The 21605-nt window shown below is 39.0% G+C and overlaps 1 protein-coding gene across 8 annotated transcripts in view; it reads right to left on the minus strand.

Annotated features, from left to right (window-relative positions):
• PLCB4 (phospholipase C beta 4) overlaps positions 1 to 21605 on the minus strand; it is a 442280-nt gene that overhangs the window by 274706 nt on the left and 145969 nt on the right. For all 8 annotated transcript variants that reach the window (XM_030915447.1, XM_030915444.1, XM_030915445.1 and 5 more), the window contains one exon: positions 16427 to 16489. The gene's annotated coding sequence lies outside the window, so the exon portion shown is untranslated. Of the gene's footprint in view, positions 1 to 16426; positions 16490 to 21605 lie in introns of those variants that run through there.

Consider the following 21605-nt stretch of genomic DNA (forward strand, 5'->3'; position numbering starts at 1 on the left):
TTCATCTCAAACTTACTTGCAACCTTACTTGCTGTTCCCTCCATCTAGAAAGTTCTACTCTTAGTTCTTCACATTCCCGGCTCTTTTTCATCATTTGGATCTAAGCTCAAACATCACCTCCATAGTACAACCTTCTTTGACCATAAATCCAAATGAATCACCTATCCTATCATAGCCTCTACCATACCAATTCCTTTTATTTTCTTAATGTTTATCACTACATGAAATTATCCTGTTCTTTCACGTGTTTACTTCTTTATTATCTATTTCCCTCTATTAGAAAATATTCCTTTATGAGATCACGGATGTGTCTTTGTTCATTGCTCCCTTCCAAGTGCTTAGAACAGTGCTTGGTGCATGGTAGACACTCAATAACTATTTGCTAAATGAATGAACAAATGATAGGAAAAAAAATACAAAAAAGTGACTAGCAAACACTAATGAGGAGGGAAACATAAAATTTTTTTAGGTCAGCATCATTATCATTTAACATTAAAACATTTAGAAGATGAAATCTGAAACTCATTTTTGGATTATCAAAATGAAACTAAAATGAGATACATTTGAGTAATTTCAACTAGACTATAATTTGTGTTAAGAAGTAAAACAAAATCTGCTTCCATTTTGGCATTGCCAGCCTTTGACAATATAAATCACTGTCTCCAGCACTATGGGGAATGAATGACATCTGGGAATTAATAAACTCTTTGATGCTAAAAGCAAATAAGTTGCTCTTACTAAGTTACATCAAGTATTCAACCCAAATAAACATATTACAAACATATTTTTCCTCTCAGCTTTATCTTTTAAACTATCAGAGAGTGAACAGGACAAAATAGGATTTTAGCAGCAAGTTCTGCATGACTAGATTGGATGCTTCCAGATAGTTCTAAGGGACTATTTTTCTCCTGTTCTTATTTACTTTTGTCTCTTCCAGAACTCACATAGCACACATAAAAATTTGCCCACTTTTACCACTCAGTTTTCATCAAAGAAATAATATTTGATTGACATAAACATATGATCTATAAACCATAAACCTGATATTTAGTTCTTTGCACTGCATCAAATGTTGAAAATGACCTGCGAACTTTACCCAGCTGTAGCTACCATAATTCAACCAAATAAGTGAAGTTTCCATACTTCTGTTGAAGAATTCCTAAAATTTGGTTTTAATTTAGAAGATATTGGCTTAGTCACATGAGCCAGGTATATAATATGATGAGACTCTAAATGGTTTTCTTGCTTATTCCTGCCCATCGTTTCCAACAATAGACAGTTTAGAGACAAATAAATAATCCCTAAAGGTAGATCAAAGCTTTAATCTTTAATTAAACTCATGTTCCCTTTTGATGGTCATAAAGATTTTACATTGTTCTAGGGTAATGATGTCTTGTATTACAAGAAACACGGGCAATTCCTCCCAAATTGCAAAACTTATTAAGGTATGTGTTATATGCAATAAAATGTATCTATGCTAACTAGCAGCACAATCAAGATCTTAGAGCCTTGTCCATCAACCCAAAAGTTTCTTTGGACTCTTTTGTCATCACCCCCCTTCAATACACACATGCCAGATATAAGCAACCACTGATCTGCTTTCTATCACTATGGATTAGACCTGCCTATTCTAGAACATTCTATAAATTAAATGACACAGTATTTATTCTTTTGTGAGGTGCCTCTTTCACCCAGCAGAATGTTTTTTAGGTTCATCCAAGTTGCTGTTTGTATCAACGACCTGTTGCTTTTTTATCGCTAAGCAGTACTCCGTTGCATGCATACGTCGTAACTTTTTTATCCATCACCTGTTGGTGGATAATTGGTTGCTTCCAGTTTTTGCTATTATGACTAAAGCTGCCATGAACATACATTTACAAGTCTTTGTGTGGACGTAAGTTTTCATTCTCTTGGGAAACAAAACCTAGAAGTAAAATTGCTGGAGTCATATGGTAAGTATATGTTTAACTATATAAGAATCTGCCAAGATGTTTTTTATGTAAATGTACTAAAATTTTTATGATTGCTTTCCAAATATAAAACTTTAATACTGAAATTTTCAGACTCTATGCACAAATTTCCTCTCTCTGCCCTATAAAATGCTAATATGTTCTTCCCCATCTCCACAGAAATTCAGTGCACTATCCCACAATGAGGCTAAGGAGCACTGCTATATACATCATTTTTTATATAACACCTGAACTAATTAGATGGGGGGGACTCCCTTAACAGAGCCCCATGTGGATACCAAAGACTAGCGAATATGGCAAGAAGGTGGCAGCTCTCTCCAAGAGGGTTTATATGCAGCATAATCTCCTGTATAAGGTCTTATGGCTGAATTTTCTTAAGTTACCTCCTTACACAAGACCCCAAAGACCCAGTTCTCCTGTAAGAGCCTCATAAGACCTGACCCCACAAGATAATAGCTGGAGGTTTCCCCTGGGCCACCTCATCCATGGAGGCTTCATTCAAAGTAGGATATGGGAAGAAAAGGGAACTATCACCCAGACTTCTGAAAATGGAAACTATCACCCAGAGTTCTCCTAGGATCTCTCCCAGCGTTCTGGATGACAAAGCAACACAGGAAAATAAAAGACAACCAGCATTGTAAGAAATGTTCTGATTAAACTATGTCTCCAAATTTGGGAATAAAGAACTACCACCCATAAATAAATACACTTGTAATTCCTTTCCAGATTATTATTTTCTGATACATGATATAAGCAAAGTCTGTTATTAATATAAAATATAACAGGCCACAGGACTTGGCAGTCAAACAATCCTTGTCTCCTAAAGTCATCACCTAAAAAGGTCTATTTCTTCACATCTTGAATCTCTGGGCTGGCCTGTAACTTGCCTTGGCCAATAGAATTGTGGCAGAAATTATGGCATGGTTTTCCTCTCGTACTCTGGGTACTTTGCTGCTGTCATGTGAACAAGCCCAAACTACTCTGCAGGAAGGCAAGAGACACATGGAGAAGAAATGAGCCACGCCAGCTAAGACCACGCTACACCACCCAGCCCTCAGCATACTCGGCAGTTGGCCAGAGACCCTTAAGAGAGCCCAGTGGAGACCAAAAGAACTTCCCAATCAAGGCCAGCCTAAATTGCTGACCCACTGAATTGTGAGCTAAATGAGGGTCTACTGTTTTAAGCCACTAAATTTTGAGGGTAGTTTGTTATTTCGTGAAAGCTAACTGAGACACTGGTCAGTCAGGGAAATCCTTTCTTTCCCATTATCAGTCTACAGATTCCCCTCTTAAAACTTTTTCTTAACTTCATGGCCCTGAACTTTGACCCACTTTTCTGCTTCTTAGTTCCTGCTTTATCTATGTTCTCCTTTACCCCTATACTGCTTATTATGGACAAAATGGTAGCCCCCACTGCCCTCAAATTTCATATGTTGAAGTCTTAGCCCCCAAGTACCTCAGAACATGATTGCATTTGTATTTGGCTGTATCTTTAAAGAGGTTATTAAGTTAGAATAAGGTTGTTTGGGTGGGCCCAAATCCAGTGTGATTGGTGTTTTTATAAGAAGAGGAAATTTGGACAGAAAAAGAGGCATCAGGAATGTGAGTGCACACTGCAAACACCACGTGAGGACAAAGAGAGAAAGCAGCCACCTGCAAGCCAAGGAGAAAGGCCACAGAAGAAACTGCACCTGACAACACCCTGATCTTGGACTTCTGGCCTCCAGAACTGTGGGTTTAGGCCATCCAATCTATGGTATTTTGTTATCAGCCCTAGCTGATTTTCACTACCTGTGGGAAAAAAAAAAAGGTGTAATATATTTCCCAGCTTTTTTCCCTGATAATCACTGTGATAATTCCTTTTTAACCTTAAAAAAAAATGTTAGGGGGCAGTGAGTAAGGGGAGGGAGAGCATCAGGAAGAATAGCTAATAGATGCTGGGCTTTAATACCTGGGTGATGGGATGACCTGTGCAGCAAACCACCATGAAACATGTTTACTTATGTAACAAACCTGCATACCCTGCACATGGACCCCTGAAATTAAAATCAAATTTGAAGAAAAAAAGTTTTAAACACAAATAACCCAGATTTGTTGTAAAAACTGTTTTTAGATGTATTAAAAGGTACCAAATAAAAAAAAAAAAATAAGTTCACCACATCTTGAGAAAACATAAAACAAAGAAGTAAAACTTCACCTCCAATGCCACTTTGAGAGGGAATCCCTGTTGACAGTTTGGTATTTCTCCCTGCAGCATGCACTTTGGTTACTGACCTTCCGCACTGCATGATAACCTCCATGAAAGGCACTGAGCACAAGCAGGGGACGTGTGGCCTTTTGCTGGCTGCACTGCATCCTAAAATCCTTCCTTTGTTTGCAGAATTTCTGAATCAATTTTAGTGGCTAAAAAATGACAACTATTCACACTTACAATAGATCCGAAAGCATACATCCAGTGAAAGGAGCTTCATTCTGTACCCATTTAATGCGATTTTACTGTTGCTAGTCCTTCTACTCCCGTAGGGCAACAGACTCTCACAGTGGATGAATCAGACAGGAGACTGTAGTCCACACTTCCTCTGGAGATCCTTATAAAAGGCTGCTTTAAGGGATGACCTTTAAGAACCACTCTATTTGTATATTAAACAAAAATAATAGCTGTCATTTATTAAACACTCACTATGTCTTAGGCACTCTCTAAGACCATGGAGTTTGTTTTATTTTGTTGTTTGCACCAGATGAGAATGTTATCCTCACAGCGATGCCAAAAGCTCCTGCCAAACTGTGAAGACCAAGGACCTTAGTGGTGAGTTCTGGCTGGCCCCTGAGTCAGGCCTGTTGATATCAGCTGCCTCTTAGGAATCTGCTTCTCAGCATTCTCTCCATCTCAGCTTCAGGAGGCTACACATGGGCCTGGAAGTCAACCTCCTCTACCCACGAAGATGGCCCTGGGCCTTCTGCCCTAGCCCATTTCTTCCTACCTCCTTTAGTTTGTCTAATCTAAGAAGTTCTCCCATTATAGTTACTGAAGTCTTTCACTCAGTGCTCTGGGCTCACGAGTGTCTAATGCATGTGCATATAAACACACATATACACATAAACACACATATGTACCTACTTCTAATTGTATTTTGATGAGGGTCAGCTGAAAAACACATGTGTCTCCTTCTTATAGTTTCCCATTGTCAAGGTATCCAGTAGTTAAAGCAGTTTTCTATCCCCACCTCCTAACCCCCAAGAACAATCTCTCAGTTTCCATTAGATGAGGACTCTAAAGACCATCTGGAAGTGCTTAAAGAGCAGTTGCTGAGGATTCACAGCTAAAAGTTCTTTCCAAAAGGAAAATCCTACATCGCCTCTTCTACTCAAAAAGGAATGGTCTAGAGGTCAAATATATTGGAAACAAATGTGACTCATCCCAGCAAAATCACCTGCCTTCTTCTTTACTCTCTCTCAACACAATTCTGATTTTTTCCTGATTTTGATGCTGTATCACAGCTTTCTTTTACATAAGAGAAAGTTGTTTTCAAAATTGCTTCCATAATTGAAGACAATAACTAGTACAGGCAAACATATGCATAAATCAGGACAATGTCTAGTTATCACTGCAAATGAGAAGCTCATACATTTGCTCTTTTCCAAAAGGCTGCTGGAATATGGCCCCTTGGAATTCTAACAAGCAGCTTTAACTTAGCAGTCTGAGCATTGGCTTTGCTTTGAATACCACTGATGCAGTTCTCATCAAGATTTCCAGGCCTTCTAGAATGTAAAACTTTAAGTAAGAGAAGCCCTTGGATTGTAGCATGCCTATAATAACCCCATATGCAATCATATGATTATTCACTGGAGTTGCTGCTTTCTCTTGAGCTATAATACCATAGTTGAAAAATCACTACAGGACAAAACAATAAGAAAAGTAATACATTTCTATTTATAAAATAAAACTCTTCCTTCAAGAGGAGCCCCAAGTAGCCAAAATAATAATGGAAAAGAACAAAGCTGGAGGACTCACATGTCCTGAATTCAAAACTTACTACAAAAGACACAGTAATAAACACAAGTGTGTCACTGACATAAGTACAGGCATATAGAACAATGCAATGGAATTGAGAATCAAGAAATAAACCCACAAATCTAGAGCCAACAGACTCCTGACAAGGGTGCCAAGATGATTCAATCTTGGAAAGAATACTTTCTTCAATAAATGGTGCTGGGACAACTGGATATCCATATGCAAATGAATGAAATTAGACCCCTACCTCACATCATATTCAGGATGGTGCTATGACTTAAATATAAAAGCTAAAAATCATAAAACTGATAGAAGAAAACATAGGGTGTAAATCTTAGTGTAACTCTTCATAAACTTGGATTCTTAAATATAACAACAAAATATGAATGGATCTTACATATGACAAGAAAAGTGAGAGAAAAAAGAAAAAACAGATAAATTTGACTTTGTCAAAATTAAAAACTTTGGTGTATCAAAAGATGTTATCAAGAAAATGAAAAGACAGCCTATAGAATGGGAGAAAATATCTTCAAGTCATATATCTGAAAAGGATCAAGTGCCCAGTACATATAAAAAAAACTTACAACTAACTCAACAACAACAAAAAAGCAAACAAGCCACTTAAAAAATGGGCAAAGGGCAGAGAAGAGATATAAATGATCAACAAGCAAGTGAAAAGGTGAACAATAGCATCAGTCATTAGGGAACATAAAGCAAAACTACAAGGAGGTACTATTTCTTACCCACTAAGAAAGCTCTAATTAAAAAAAAAAACAAAAAGAAAAACAAAAATAAATGTTGGTGAGGATGGGAAGAAATCAGAACACTTGCTGTTGCTAACGGGAAGGTAAAATGATTAGAATCCACAGAAATGTCACTGTGTAAAGTCAGAGCACCATTAGGCAGGAAAAGGGTCCCAAAGTGAGAATAATGTGATACCCCGAGCTTCTCAACACCAGTGCCTTGCAGACTCTTAATTCCCTTCTACTTGTACAGAAGAAAGAGCAAAAGCCCACAGAGGAGGAGAAATAAGTGAGTTCACTAGAAATTAGTTCTGAGCCTCATGCAACAGTTTTGTTTTATAATATCAGCATCTATAGGAAAGGAAGGAAAATGGGGATGAAGATTCTGAGTATCTGCAATAAGAAAAGTCCTATATATTCACCATCCCCCGTCAATACTTCCAAAACCAATGAAAAAGGTGATACTGTGCTCATTCTACAGGTGGGACAACCCAGGTCCCAGGTTTCAGAGCTCACATTCTTCCCACCACACTGTGATGTATCCAGCCAGGTGACAAATTTAAAAATCACCAAGAGCCATCATTCAGTTTTTCAATAAACTTCTACTTGCTCAGAGGAGTGGGTTAACTTCTACTTTTCTATTAGCTCAGTATGGGCTCTTTAACATATCTCCAAAGCAAAAATCTAACAACATCTATCCAAATTCTAGACCACTTTATTATTACGTGGGGAGTATAAAAAACAAAAAACAAACAAACAAAAAAACACAACTGTTGCAACAGTTTCTTACAGCTTATTTTTCACAGGAGGATTGCTTCCTCCCAGCGACCTGAATGGTCGCTGTAAAACCACCAGTCCTCCAGCCATACGGAAAGGGTTAGGAGATCATGTCAGCACTTTTACCAGCAGGCCTCTGCAGTCTTCCTCAAACTGCTCTCTTCCTGCTTTTGTGACACTTGATTCCCCCCACAGGCCACAAAATATGGAAAGGAATGAAGCAGCTGATCTGCAAGGTGGTTGCAGCCCAAGGTCACCAGCTGGTTCCTCTCCTGGGAGGGTTTATTTTAGTCTTCAGTCCTCAGCAAGCTGCCCTTTCCCACCTGAGGACAGCAAAGACAAGGTACCTGCTCTTCTTTTCATTTCAGAAAAGTATAATAGTTAAGAACTTTTCAAGTGCAAGAGTTTCCAATGACTTTAAACATTTTATTGATATATCAAAAAATAATCCAGGGAACTGAATTCGATTTATATTTTCCCCTCTCTCTCTTATAGAATCAGACAAAACAAAGCAAACATTCCCAACGTAGGGCGAAAAATCCATATTTCAGTTCTGGAAAAGATTCAGAATGCCCGATTTAACATGGGAGTGTGTGGAACAGGTGAGGAGACAAGAAATCTTATCCTTGGAATAAGAAGTTCTTACTATTACCACCACAAAGGCCCTTAGGAAATGATACAGAAAAACAACCATAATATCATAATGACTTCAATAGCATACTCACAAGCAATATGTGGCAAGCTTAAAGAAACTACAAAATCTAAGGGCAACAGCTAGAATTTTAGACTATTTTTCTAGACTGGACTGTTAGATCTTTTCCAGCTCCCTCAAACCTTGAAGGTAAACTGAAGGTAAAACATTTAACAATGCTAATACAACCTTTTAAAAAGTTCAACTGAAAACCAGGACAAGCCTTAAGCATTTGTTAAGTAGAAAACGAACATTTTGTTTTCAAATGTATCCCATTACTATAATTTATGGTTAATGCTTCTCTTCTCTAACATTTTCTTCTAAAAAGTTGAAAAACATTAATATTATGTATATTTATACAGCATAAGTATATACTATGTGATATATAAGGGTAGTATACCCATATACTTACCAGCTAGATTCTACAATGAACACCTTACGCTACTAGCTTTTTTGAATATCTAGCCCTTCATTCATCAGACTATCCATCCATCAGCTTTTTTGAATCCATTTCATAGGAAATAAGTTGCAGAACTCAGCATGCTTCACCTAAACTCTTACACAGCTGACATTTCAATCTTTTCCATTTGAAAGCTATGACTTCACAAAAGAAAGGAGGGAAAAGAAAGCAACTCAATGCTCACTATGCACCTAGTTTCAGAGCCCATGTTGAGGTAAAGATGAGATTCTGGCAAAGGAGAGGGATTTTCCTAGAAAACAGTGGGGAACAGTATTTGGCAGAATGTTGAGCTTAGCAACTGTTAGGAAAGTTCTCTCTCAAAGGTCATGGTGTTGGCCCCATGCTTTTCTTCTTTCCTTCTAATCACCTTGGGAGAAGAAACCCAGTTGGCCAGGGAGAGCAAGAGACAGAGCGAAAGAATCACCCTAGAAATGGAAAGATGGTGAGAAAAACCTGGCAGTTGGCCAAACTGAAGAATTCTGTCTTCTGGAGATGACATCCTTAGGTGGAAGAGGTAAGACAAGTCTTTTCAGTAAGACCAGTAAGGGGTTAGAAAATTCTTCCTCCTTTTTGTTTTTGCTTTTTCTCTCTCCTCTCTCTCAATTCCTCCACAAATTAAAAAATGAGAGGAGAACAGCTGGGGTTGGTGTTTGCTCACTGCTTTGGAAGGCCTCTAACAATAAAGAAGGAAAGAAAATGAAAAAACAAAGGGAGGGCCAGGGTTGGCCATTCAGTGCCTAAGCAGAAGACTTTACATTTTGTTAAGGGCTGCTGAGTTCAGCTTACTGGGTAAGGAGAGAAGACAGAGCCACTGTACAGAAGAGTGCCTGGGAATGAAAGCTGTGTTCATACAGAGCACAGCTCAAGAGAGCAAGACGTGTACAGGAGTGGCAATGGAGAGGGTCCCTGAGGCAGATGATATTGCCCAAAAATAGCTGCATCACTATCTTCACACATTGTGACTTCAACACTCCTGTCTCTGAGAGTTGAACTTATAAGTCTCCTCCCTTTGAAACTGGGCAGGCGCCATTTTGCTTTCCATGGTTTCAGGTACTCAAGGTCAACCATAGTCCAAAAATACATAATGGAAAATTCCCGAGATAATTCATAAGCTTTAAATTGTGTACCATTCCGAGGAACACGATGCAATTTCTCACATCCAGAAGCATCCTTTTGTCTAGCTTATCCATGCTGTACACTCTAGCTACCCACTCATTGGCCACTAGTAGTTATCCTGATTATCAGATAGAAAAAAACATAACATATATAGAATTCGGTACTAAACACACTTTCAAGCATCTACTGTGGGTCTTGGAATGTAACCCCTACAGATAAGAGAGGACTACTGTAACGTGATGGTAGTGACCATGCATAACTTCCAAGGCCAAGTCATAAAGCAATGCCGCTTCCACCTGGTCGGACAGAATAATCACACTGAAGCCCACGCAGGCTGTCCCCCTGCCCTGAAGCTGCCATGCTATGAGGATAAAGCTGCCCATGAAGAGAGACCATACAGAAAGGACCACATGAGACTGGGTGAAGAGGAAGAAATGCTGAGCCATCCAGCTGCCTGCTCTTCTAGCATCAGCTGCCACCTGACTGCAACTGCAGCCAGAAATGCACAGCTGGGCCCTTCCATAACTCCTGACCACAGAAAAAGTGAGAGGTAAAAAAGTGACTGCTGTTGTTTGCAGCCACTATATCTTTAAGTGACTTCTTACACAACAATAAATAATCAGAATAGGTCCTAACATATACACTATATCATGGTGATATCTCATTTCATATACTGCAAAATTCGACTCTTTGAGCCTGGTATCAGTTTGGCCACTAACTATACCTTTCTTGTTGTATATGTAACACTCCAGCCCCATGAGTTTGCATAAAAGTATTATACCCACACTTTTCTAGAATCCTCCCCCAAAACACACTACATACATATACAGATTTTTTTCCCATTGAAATACCCTCCCTTTCCTCTTTAAAATTTTTCTACTTTCTATCCTCCATTCAAGGTCCACTATCTTCTAAAAGTAACCTTTGAAGGTTATCAGTGACATCTTAGCTGCCAAACCTATATGTTTTGATCCTAATTCATGTACAACAGGGCAATAAATCCAAAAATGGAAGTAGCAATAGCACTTCAAGGACAGTTCAGCTCACTCTCTCTGGACCACAGTGCTGCCTCGTTTCCTTACTGAGTAGGAAGAATAATAAAGCTGGGAGATTCAGGAGCATTGACTAAGAGTCATATTCAAAGAGAATAAAGCCTTTTACCAGAGTTTCTCTATAATATTCTAAAGTTGCACTGGCCAATATGGTACCACGAGTCAAATGTTGCTTTTGAGCACTGAAATATGGCCAGTCTTGAGCTCTGTTTTAAGTACAAAATATTCAGTAGACAATAAAAGGTAAAACCTCCATAATATTTATATTGATTAAATGTTGAAATAATTATTTGGATATGCTAAGTTAAATATGTAACTAAAATTAATTTCACCTGTGATTTTGGACATTCCAGCCTCCAGTTTAGGTTGCTGTAACCTCTTTCTTTTTGCTGTTTTAATAAAGCTACAAGAAAATTCAAAGTGTTCTATGTTGTTCACATAATATTTCTATTGGACAGTGCTGGCTGGTCTAGGACATCAGATGAACAATCATGAAATTTTGTACTATACTGAATCGAAGGCACCCAAGAGGGCTGGGCTCAGTAGCTCATGCCTGTCATCCCCGGCACTTTGCAAGGCTAAGTTGGAAGGATCACTTGAGGCCAGGAATTCCAAACCAGCCTCATCAACATAGCCAGACTCCACCTCTACAAAAAAATTTTTACAAATTAGCCAAGTATGGTGGTGCATACCTGTAGTCCCAGCTTCTTAGGAGGATGAGGCAGGAGGATCACTTGAGCCCAGGAGTTCCAGGCTGCAATGAGCTATGTCAAGCCACTGCACTCCAGCCTAGGCAACAGAACCAGACCCTGATAACATAACATAACATAACATAACATAACATAACATAACATAACATAACATAACATAACATAACATAAAACAAATAAATAAAATAAAAAAATAGAAGGTGCCCAAGAAACACTATATATTTCCCTTAAAGGCTTATGAAAAGAAAATACTTTCAAAGGCAAAGGTGAACTATTAGGAAATAAAATAAAGGATAGCTAAAAGAGATGAGAATGAAGAATAATAAAGTTAACATGTGTGCTTGGAAATGTTTCCAGTAAAACTAATCTCCAATCATACAATCACATGACATCCTCACCTCTTCTTTCAGAGCACTGAAATCATTATCCATGATTTTACTAAGGAAAGCTTTGAAATGTCAGGTTTTCTATTTCTAAAACTCTACTATATGTAGAAATTCTAGTCACTGAAAATTACTAGGTGTCTCCCAACACTGCAATTACTTTAGGACTTAGCTCTTTGAAGCAGTAGCTCACTCCATTTTCAGAGGAGGAAAAAGAATTCTATGCAGCCTCTGAAAGTGCTTAACCTACACCAGGAAATGGGCTAAGGATTAAAACTGTGCCCACAGGAGTAAGGAAGGGAGGAAGATAGAACGTGGATTGGTAAAGCAGACACTCTAGCGTCCTGCCCAGATAACACTGGGTTCCTTTAACGGTCTTGTGTGCCCTTTCCCAACTTTTGTGTGCTTTGCTGCTAAGGGATGGTACCAGGATTTCTTAAGAAAAACCCTCTTTAACCACCGAAGCTGCTTCACCTGCAGATGAAGAGAGCAGAGGTGCTTGGAAGTTTATAGCCCTCTCTTACCTGCCCACAGACAGTGACTGATGCAGGAGTGGAAAAACCCAGCTCCACTGCCTTGAAGTGGAATAGACTCTAGGGAGCAATTATGTTCCAGAGCTGCCCACTGCACTCCACCAACTCTGGCCCAGGATCAGGCTGGGGCAGGCACATAGATTAAATCATCACCCTGCTTGGCTTCTTCCCTTTCCTTTCCCTTCCTCCACTCACTGGTGTCTCCTGGGAGCCCTGCCTTGATAAACCACTTGTGCAGAAATCCTCTTCTCATTCTGCTTCTGGAGAGCTCATCTCACGACTCTTGGCATGCATGAATGTGCTCTAAGAAAATGTGAAAGAAACAACAGGTTTTTGTGCTTGCTATTGTTGTACCATGGGTAAGAGCTTCTGTAACATCCAAGAGTTTGAAATAACTGCAGTATTTACAGGGTAATAAGAAGTATCCTTATTCCTATAGAGCACTGCAGCAACCTTAGGCCATAGATCTTAGATCAAGAAAAATATGCTAATAGCTGGCACAACATATCTATGTCTCCAAGGTGTAAGAGAAGACAGGATGATGAGTAAGGCTCTAACGTAGAGGCAAAATGAAAGAAAAGACAACATTAAGTTTGGTGAGCTGCATGCCTAATACTAACATTATAAATTCTGCATATAATTAATATAGATACTTTTTGAGATGTAGTCTTGTCTGTCACCCAGGATGGGGTACAGTGGCGCAGTCTCGGCTCACTGCAAACCTCCACCTCCTGGGTTCAGGTGATTCTCCTGTCTCAGCCTCTCAAATAGCTGGGATTACAGGCATATGCCACCATGTCCAGCTAAATTTTTTTGTACTTTTAGTAGAGATGGAGTTTCATCATGTTGGCCAGGCTGGTCTTGAACTCCTGACTTCAGGTGATCTGCACCCCTTGGCCTCCCAAAATGCTGGGTGGCATGAGCCACTACACCCAGTCTATAATGAATATTTAATAAAAACAATTTAAAAGGAAGAAAGCACCCCCAACATTAGGTAGGTTTTTCAGAAGAGAGTATCTTCCAAACTAAAATACCATAGGAGAGAAGTTATCAAGGGTTGTTTACTTTCTTTTCCTGAAACTTGAAGGCAGTTTTTGATTGGACTAAACTAAGGCATTCCTCTTCAGCAAGAGCCAATCTAAAGCTCCCAATGCAAAGGTCACTTAACACAAGGATAAGGATAATTCATCCAAAAACAGTCATTTTGTTCTCTAAATAAATACTTTCTATTGTAGGAGTTTACTGACCAACACTTAAAAAAAAAAAAAAAAAAAAAAAAAAAAAGCTAAACTGAATATGATATATAAGCAAGATCCAAAATATACCTTTGCCTTTATAGGAATATGAACATATTCTGAATGCCTACTCTGCATATAAATGGGCTTAAAAAATACATTTAGAACGAACATAGAGTCAGAGCTGCTCACTGTTGGAAGTATGGGGAAGTAAAGCAGGCATTTCAAGACAAAGCCAGAAATGCTCAGGTTCCAGAGTCTAGATGTTTCCAATTTTGAGTATGGGAAGATACTATAGAAGAATCAGATTTTAGTTCAGTGTTTTAAAAAACAACTCACAATTCAAGATATGTAGCAAGTGAATGATGCTAGAGTAGAGGCCAAATGGTTTTGTTTTTAGGAGAGGATGGAGGGACATATGGAAGGATTCTCTGGAAGGAAGGCAGGACTAACATAAGCAATCAACCACCAGGTGACATCTGGGGCTCCAAGTCTAATCAGGTCCTACTGGGTGAGAACGAGAGTACACTGCCCACGTACTGTGCTTCAGCCCAGGATCTGGAGCCATCCAAAGCCTTTGTAAAAATTTTTTTTGTTTTTTTTCTTTTTGAGACAGAGTCTTGCTCTGTTGCCCAGGCTGGAGTGCAGTGGTGGGATCTCAGCTCACTGCAAGCTCTGCCTCCCAGGTTCATGCCATTCTCCTGCCTCAGCCTCCCAAGTAGCTGGGGCTACAGGTGCCCACCACAACGCCCGGCTAATATTTTGTATTTTTAGTAGAGACGGGGTTTCACCATGTGAGCCAGGATGGTCTCGATCTCCTGACCTCGTGATCCGCCCGCCTGACCTCCCAAAATGCTGGGATTGCAGGTGTGAGCCACAGCACCCAGCCAAGCCTTTGTAAAATTAAATGTATAGCATTTATACTCCTTAATGTAGAGGAATTTCTTCTTTGAACTTAAAATATTTAACAAAACTTCTGAACTCTGTTGGGGTTCTTTTTTTTGGACTCTTGAATCAAGTGTTTATATTCACTAAGCACATAATTCGTCACAAGAACCATTTATAAATATAGCTGATGAAAAATGACCTATTTAAGGATAATACAAGTCTTACGCAGAGAAAGTGGATAGTCCAGATTAATGTGATGGAGTGAAAAGCAGATGATGTGTCCACACTGATTTAAAGTCCCTAGAGAATTATTCAGTCCTTCCTACTCCCCAACTCTTCTTTGCCTACTAAGACATGGTTTATGAGTCACCCTTGGGGAGTAGTAAAAGATAGTGCACTTGACTAAAAATAGATAGGAACATTCAATAATAAATCTACTTTCTGGATATCTCTTGTCATCATTAAACACTGATCACTTAGAGAAGTGTTGGGTTGTGCGATTCTTCCTTCCCCTCACGGAAAGGCCGGAAGAAAATCAGCCACAGTCACTGCCAAAAGATAATGAAGTATCTCACATGATATGCAACACACTGGAGGAAAAAACTCTGCCGTTAAATGCCAACAGCCCAGAGGAACAGATCCTCCAGGAGGACCTATTGAGAGGAACAGTAAAGTTGCTGGTTTATGCCATTGCTATAAAATGACCTCTTGTTCCTGAAGGTAAGAAATGATGCATAGTCCAAATGCTTTGCTTATAACAGCAATTAAAAAACAGAAATTTGAGCAAGGTGCAGTTCATGCCTGTTATCCCAGCACTTTGGGAGGCCGAGGCGGGCAGATCACGAGGTCAGGAGTTCGAGACCAGCCTGACCAACATGGTGAAACTCCATCTCTACTAAAAATACAAAAAACAGCCAGGCGTGGTGGTATGCCCCTGTAATGCTACTCAGGAGGTGGAGGCAGGAGAATTGCTTGAACCCAGGAGGCAGAGGTTGCAGTGAGCCGAGATTATGCCACTGCACTCTAGCCTGGGTGACAGAGTGAGAATTCCGTCTGAAAAAAAAGTATATACATAAAGAAACAACAATTTGATCAAGGGATTATAAAAGAACAATGTCTCATATTCACTAGGATTCTGGCTCTGGAACACAAGTATTGGCAAGTTACAGTTTATAAATGAAACAAATCGGCCATAGAAAGATATTTCCAGTTCCCCTTTTTGCGTTTCTTTAAAGGTTTGTAAAATGAATCATTAGGGGAGCACTGGAAGAATTTACTTACATCATCCCCTGGTAGTTCCCCCAAAATGGAGGATTTTTGCTGATAATGTGCACAGTTGTGATTTTTCACATCAGTGCGAATCTTCTTAAGCAAAATCTGCACAGGACTGAAAACAAGTCACATACATTTCTCCCCAGAAAGAATTATAGACAATGATGACTTCAAAAACATGTGATGCTTACTAAATGCAGGCAACACTATCGCAGACAGCAAGTAGAAAATCTAGCAAAGGGTAAAGTGCCCAAGGTTAGTAGTGAAATTAATAAACTTGAACCTCGAAGGTGCTAGGAGATCCTGCTTAATGCTCTGCCGCATCAAGGAAGATGTCTGTGAATCAGTTTTGAGAGGCATTTCAGAAGCAGCATCAGCCAGAATGAAGGGATTCATCTTACAGACTGAAAGTTCTAGAACCCAGGAGGCAGAGGTTGCAGTAAGCCAAGATTGCACCACTGCACTCCAGCCTGGGTGACAGAGCAAGAATTCTGTCTCAAAAAATAAATAAATAAACAAACAGCAATTTGATCAAGGGATACCCTACAACCAAAGACTCTCCACACAGGCTATAAAGTACTCACCAGGCAGCTCTGGACCAACTGCAGGTGATGTCCACTTCGTCAAACTCACAGCAGCACTGTCCTCTGTGAAACAGACACAGACGAGACAAATCAATGTATAGCACTTTTAGAGTTTTTATGGAGAAAAACAATCCTTTGCACTTCAAAATCAGAATCTATATGTAAATTTAAAAACGTCAGTAAAACAAAAAAAAATTAGTGGCGTAAGTTGCAAACAGATGACACAGACACACAGTCATCATATCAGAATTATTACTGCTACACCCAGCCAACAGAGTTTATACACTGTCTCTACAATGCTGCTAATATCCTACTCAGCGTCTTAATCTATTAAAATAATTAAGCAGCAATAGAACAACAAGGCTATCTAAAACCTTCTCAAAGTAAATATAATTATCTTTTCCTGATTAGCAGTATAATGTCCTTAGATGAACTGTAATTGGAAAAAACTCTTTTTATAACAGAATTACATCTATCTGCAAAGACAGTCTTTTTTTATGGATGTTTCTGTATTGTCTTTGTTATTAAGTTGTTTATGTTGATTCTGAATTTGACACTGGATTTCTGATTTGGCTGAAATCTAGATTTCAGGATCTTTTCAAGGTGGAGTGGGAGGAAAAGTTCCAGGTGGTGTCAGAAGTACACAAAAGTGGCCAGGTGCAGTGGCTCATGCCTATAATCCCAACACTTTGAGAGGCCGAGGCAAGCAGATCACTTGCCTTGGGAGTGGAGTTCAAGACCAGCCTCATCAACGTGGTGAAGCCCCATATCTACAAAAAATACAAAAATTAGCCAAGTGTGGTGGTGCATGCCTGTAATCCTAGCTACTCGGGAGTGAGGCAAGAGAATGACTTGAATCCAGGAGACAGAGGTTGCAGTGAGCAAAGATCGTGCCACTGCACTCCAGCCTGGACAACAGAGTAAAACTCTATCTCAAAAAAAAAAGAAGTACACAAAAGTATGGGGAAGCCCATTTCCATGTGGTAAGAAGGCAGAAGCAACTGATGACACCTGGGAAAATTGTGTCTGTAAAGTTTGAATTGAAATTTGTGAAGGTCACAATCTATGTATAGAGGTGACTACAGCAGAGTCCTTTAATGAGGTCTCAGGTAGGTTGGTACATTCATATAATACAAGACTACACCATGCAAAACAAGAGAGGAAATCTGTACCTATATGAACAGACATGGAAACAAATTCTCAGGTAATTTTATTACTTTTAAAAATCTGAAGTAGGGTAGTAATATGGATACTATGACCCCATTGTGTTAAGACAAACCTCACTAATCTATATGTAAATACACAGACATATATATCGTTATACACAAATAACGCATCTGGAGGGAAAACAAGAAACATTGAGTGTGGCTACCTCTAGTTCCCTCTAGGGGACTAGTACCAAAAGGAAAATTTTAAAGGGTAAGGTCTTTGATTTTAACCTAACACTTAACTATTATGTAATATTTTACCATGAAGCAAATTATTTTTATAACTAAAATGGAAAAAAAGCCAATTCACTCCAAAGTCTCTACAGAAAGCAACATCCCACTTCAAATATACAGAATTAGGGAATACACAGCATCATGTACCCTGACTTTACTAATTTAGTGACAATTTACTATGATGCAGGCTGGGTCTAAGCATGGATTGAATCATCATTTATAATCCACATAAAAACTCAAAAATATATGTACTGGGATTACTCTTACTTTATAGAAAAGGGAATGAAACAGTTGAATATTCAAGAATCACACAAAGCTGACATTCAAACACAGGCACCCTCACCCATGTTTAGCCCCTACAGTGCCACTTCTTCCATGGCATTTATCAGATTTTCAATATTACATTTGTATTTGTAATTATGTTTTAATATGAAGATACGACTCCCATGAAGACAGGGATTGTGTGTTATTGAAAACCATTAGGTATTTCCCCAATACCTAGCATAATGCCTGGCACAGAGTAGATGCTCAATAAATCTTTGTTGAATGCTGAATAATTAGGCGGCCTACCTAGAGATGGAATATTAAACTATATGACTCTTTTATGTCTCCTGAGGCTATGAAACAGGCCGACTTCCCAAAAAGCTCACAGATTAATGATCCTGCCACACCATGCTCCTCGTTTTGAGAAACCACTTGCTGCCCAAGTCATTTCGTAATCAAAGACTTAGAGACTGGACACATGCTTTCCCTTCTCTTCTTTAATTCCCTAGTGACCATCTAACATAAACTGCTTCATTGTTCCATAAACCTTTTTAATTCTGGGCATATATAGGATATTGCAACATTTGGGAAAGCCAGTGTTGAAATACTTAACTACAAAGAAGTTAAGCAGTGTAACCAATTTGTCATGAACTATTTAGCTACTGGCAAGTCACAGCCAAACTATTGCCACTGACTTGGAGTTGCAGTAACATGTGAATGAAGGCTCCAGCATGTCAACTTTTCCTTTCAAATACTATTATTCTGGGTCATGAAGGGATTACATGGGGCTTTGGTAAAGAAGGGACGGTGTGTATGAGTGTGTGTGTGAGAGACAGAGGCTGTGTGTGTGTGTGTGTGTGTGCGCGCGCACACACATGTTTTGGTCTTTCAAAGAAGAAAGCTATTTTCCCATAATAGGTCAACAAAATCGCAAATCCCAGAGTTGTATCAGCGTGAACGCAAACAAAAGCTGTTTCATTCAACAAAGGTATCAAGAGCATTCAATGGGGAAAGACAGTCTATTCAACACATGGTGCCAGGACAACTGAATACTCACATGCAAAGGAATGAAGATAGGCTCCTACCTCACAACATGGACAAAAATTAGCTCCAAGTGAATCACAGAAGTAAAATTATAAAATTCTTAAAAGTAAATCTAACATAGGAGGAAATCTTTGTGATCTTGGGTGACACCATCTTTGTGGCTAGAACAATGGTTTCTCAGGTATGACACCAAAAGCATGAAGAACAAAAGAAAAAAGAAGGTAAGTCGAACCTCTTTAAAAACTTCTGTGCTTCAAAGTACACCACCAAAAAAGTGAAAAGAGAACCCACAGAACAGGAAATCTGATAAAGAACTTTTATCCAGGATGTAAGAACTCTTAGAACTGGACAGGAAAAAGACAAATAACCCAATTTTAAAATGGGCAAATGACCTGAATAGACATTTCCCAAAAAAGATATACAAATACATGAAAAGATGCTCAACCATTAGAGAAATATAAATCAAAGCCACAATGAGACACTGCTTCACAGCCACTAGAAAAGCTAAAATCAAAAGACCTAACAAGTGTTGACAAGAATTTAGAGAAAGTGGAACCTTCGTACACTGCTGGTAGAAATGTACAATGATGCAGCTGCTTTGGAAAACAGTCTAGCAATTGCTCAAACGGTTAAAAGCGAAGTAACTGTATTACCCAGCAATTCCACTTCCAGATATGAACCCAAGAAAAAATGAAAACATATATCCATATAAAAATTACACGTAAAATTTCATAGCAGCATTATTCATAATAGCCCAATTGTAAACAATCCCAATGTCCATCGACTGATAAACATATTAACAAAACATGTAGTATGTTCACGTAATAGAATATTATCTAGCAATTCAAAAATGCAACACAGATACACATGACAATGTGAATTAACTTCAAAGAAACATTACGCTGGCTGGGCATGGTGGCTCATGCCTATAATCCCAGCACTTTGGGAGGCCAAGGTGGGCGGATCACCTAAGGTCAGGAGTTCAAGACCAGCCTAACCAACATAGTGAAATCTTGTCTCTACTAAAAATACAAAAATTAGCCGGGTGTGGTGGCTCACGCCTGTGATCCCAGCCACTCAGGAGGCTGAGGCGAGAGAACCACTTGAACCTGGGAGACAAGAGTTTGTAATGAGCTGAGATTGTACCACTGCCCTCCAGCCTGGGTGACAGAGTGAGACTTTGTCTCAAAAAAAAAAAAAAAAAAAAATTATGCTAAGGGAGAGAAGCCAAGCACAAAGATATGGTATGTTCCCATGTATATGAAATGTCCAGCACAGGCAAATCCACAGAAACAGAAAGCAGACTAGTGGCTCTCTACGACTAAAGGAGCATGATGGGATTTCTTTTTGGGGTAATGAAAATTCAAAGGTTAGATTGTGTTGATAGTTGCACAATGCTGCGAATATATTAACACTAAAAACCATTGAATTGTACATTTTAAGTGAGTGCATTCTATGGTATGTAAATTGTACTTCATGAAAGCAGTCTTTAAAAAAAAGGTTACACTTCAGTGAGTTTGCCAGTGAATATCAGTCAGCTTTTTCCAAAAATGAGAAAACACTTATGCACATTCTTCAAGAAAAGACAGTAAGTGGTAAAATTTATAAATATTAAAAATTCTTATTGTGATTCTTCAGGGGATTCCTTGTAATGGAAAATACCCAATTTTATTTTATCCTGACAAAAGAAAAGCATACATATGGAACTGCCTTTAAGCCATAAGAAAACACCAACATTTTACTGTAAACCACCACTAATCATGCCACAGTGTTTTACAAAGTCTTATTTCAAAGCAATGGGGAACTTTAGCCAAGGGTGAAGCTTTTATTTCTCAGAGGAGGAAAAAAACTACAAATATTTGAAGGTGACATGGCCATGCCTGTTTTAGTGAATCTATATAGGTACTGAACACAAAAAGACTAGCATGTAATGTCCTCCCCCAAGATACTCAATATTCAGATTTTGTTTTAAAGTGAAGAATAATTAGGCAAGGTTGAACCAAAACAGATCATTTTACTCTGACTTAATACTGAACATGGAAATTACTGTTTTGCAAGCAAACAGAATGTTAGAAAGCAGTTGTGTCAATGAGTTTGTGCAATATAACAAAGACTTCAAACTTCTGTAGCTTAAACCAATAGCCACTTATTTCGGTGTTCGCAAGTTTGCAAGAGAAGCAAGAAGGCAGGCCCCAAAGTACAAGCACTTTCCAAGCCTCTGATGGATCGGATTGGCTAACACATCATTTGGCAAAACTAGTCACGTGGTCAAGCCCACATTCAAAACACAGAGAAATGGTCCCACCTCTTGATGGGGCACTGCGCATTGCAAAGGCATGAACGTACGGTGGGAAAGACCTTGTGGACATTTTTACAATCGACCACAGCATTATTTCCCAAAGTGGAACACACTCCCACTAATGGTCCAT

This window comes from Rhinopithecus roxellana, chromosome 13 (genome assembly GCF_007565055.1).
Source record: "Rhinopithecus roxellana isolate Shanxi Qingling chromosome 13, ASM756505v1, whole genome shotgun sequence".
Taxonomy (NCBI): Eukaryota; Metazoa; Chordata; class Mammalia; order Primates; family Cercopithecidae; genus Rhinopithecus; species Rhinopithecus roxellana.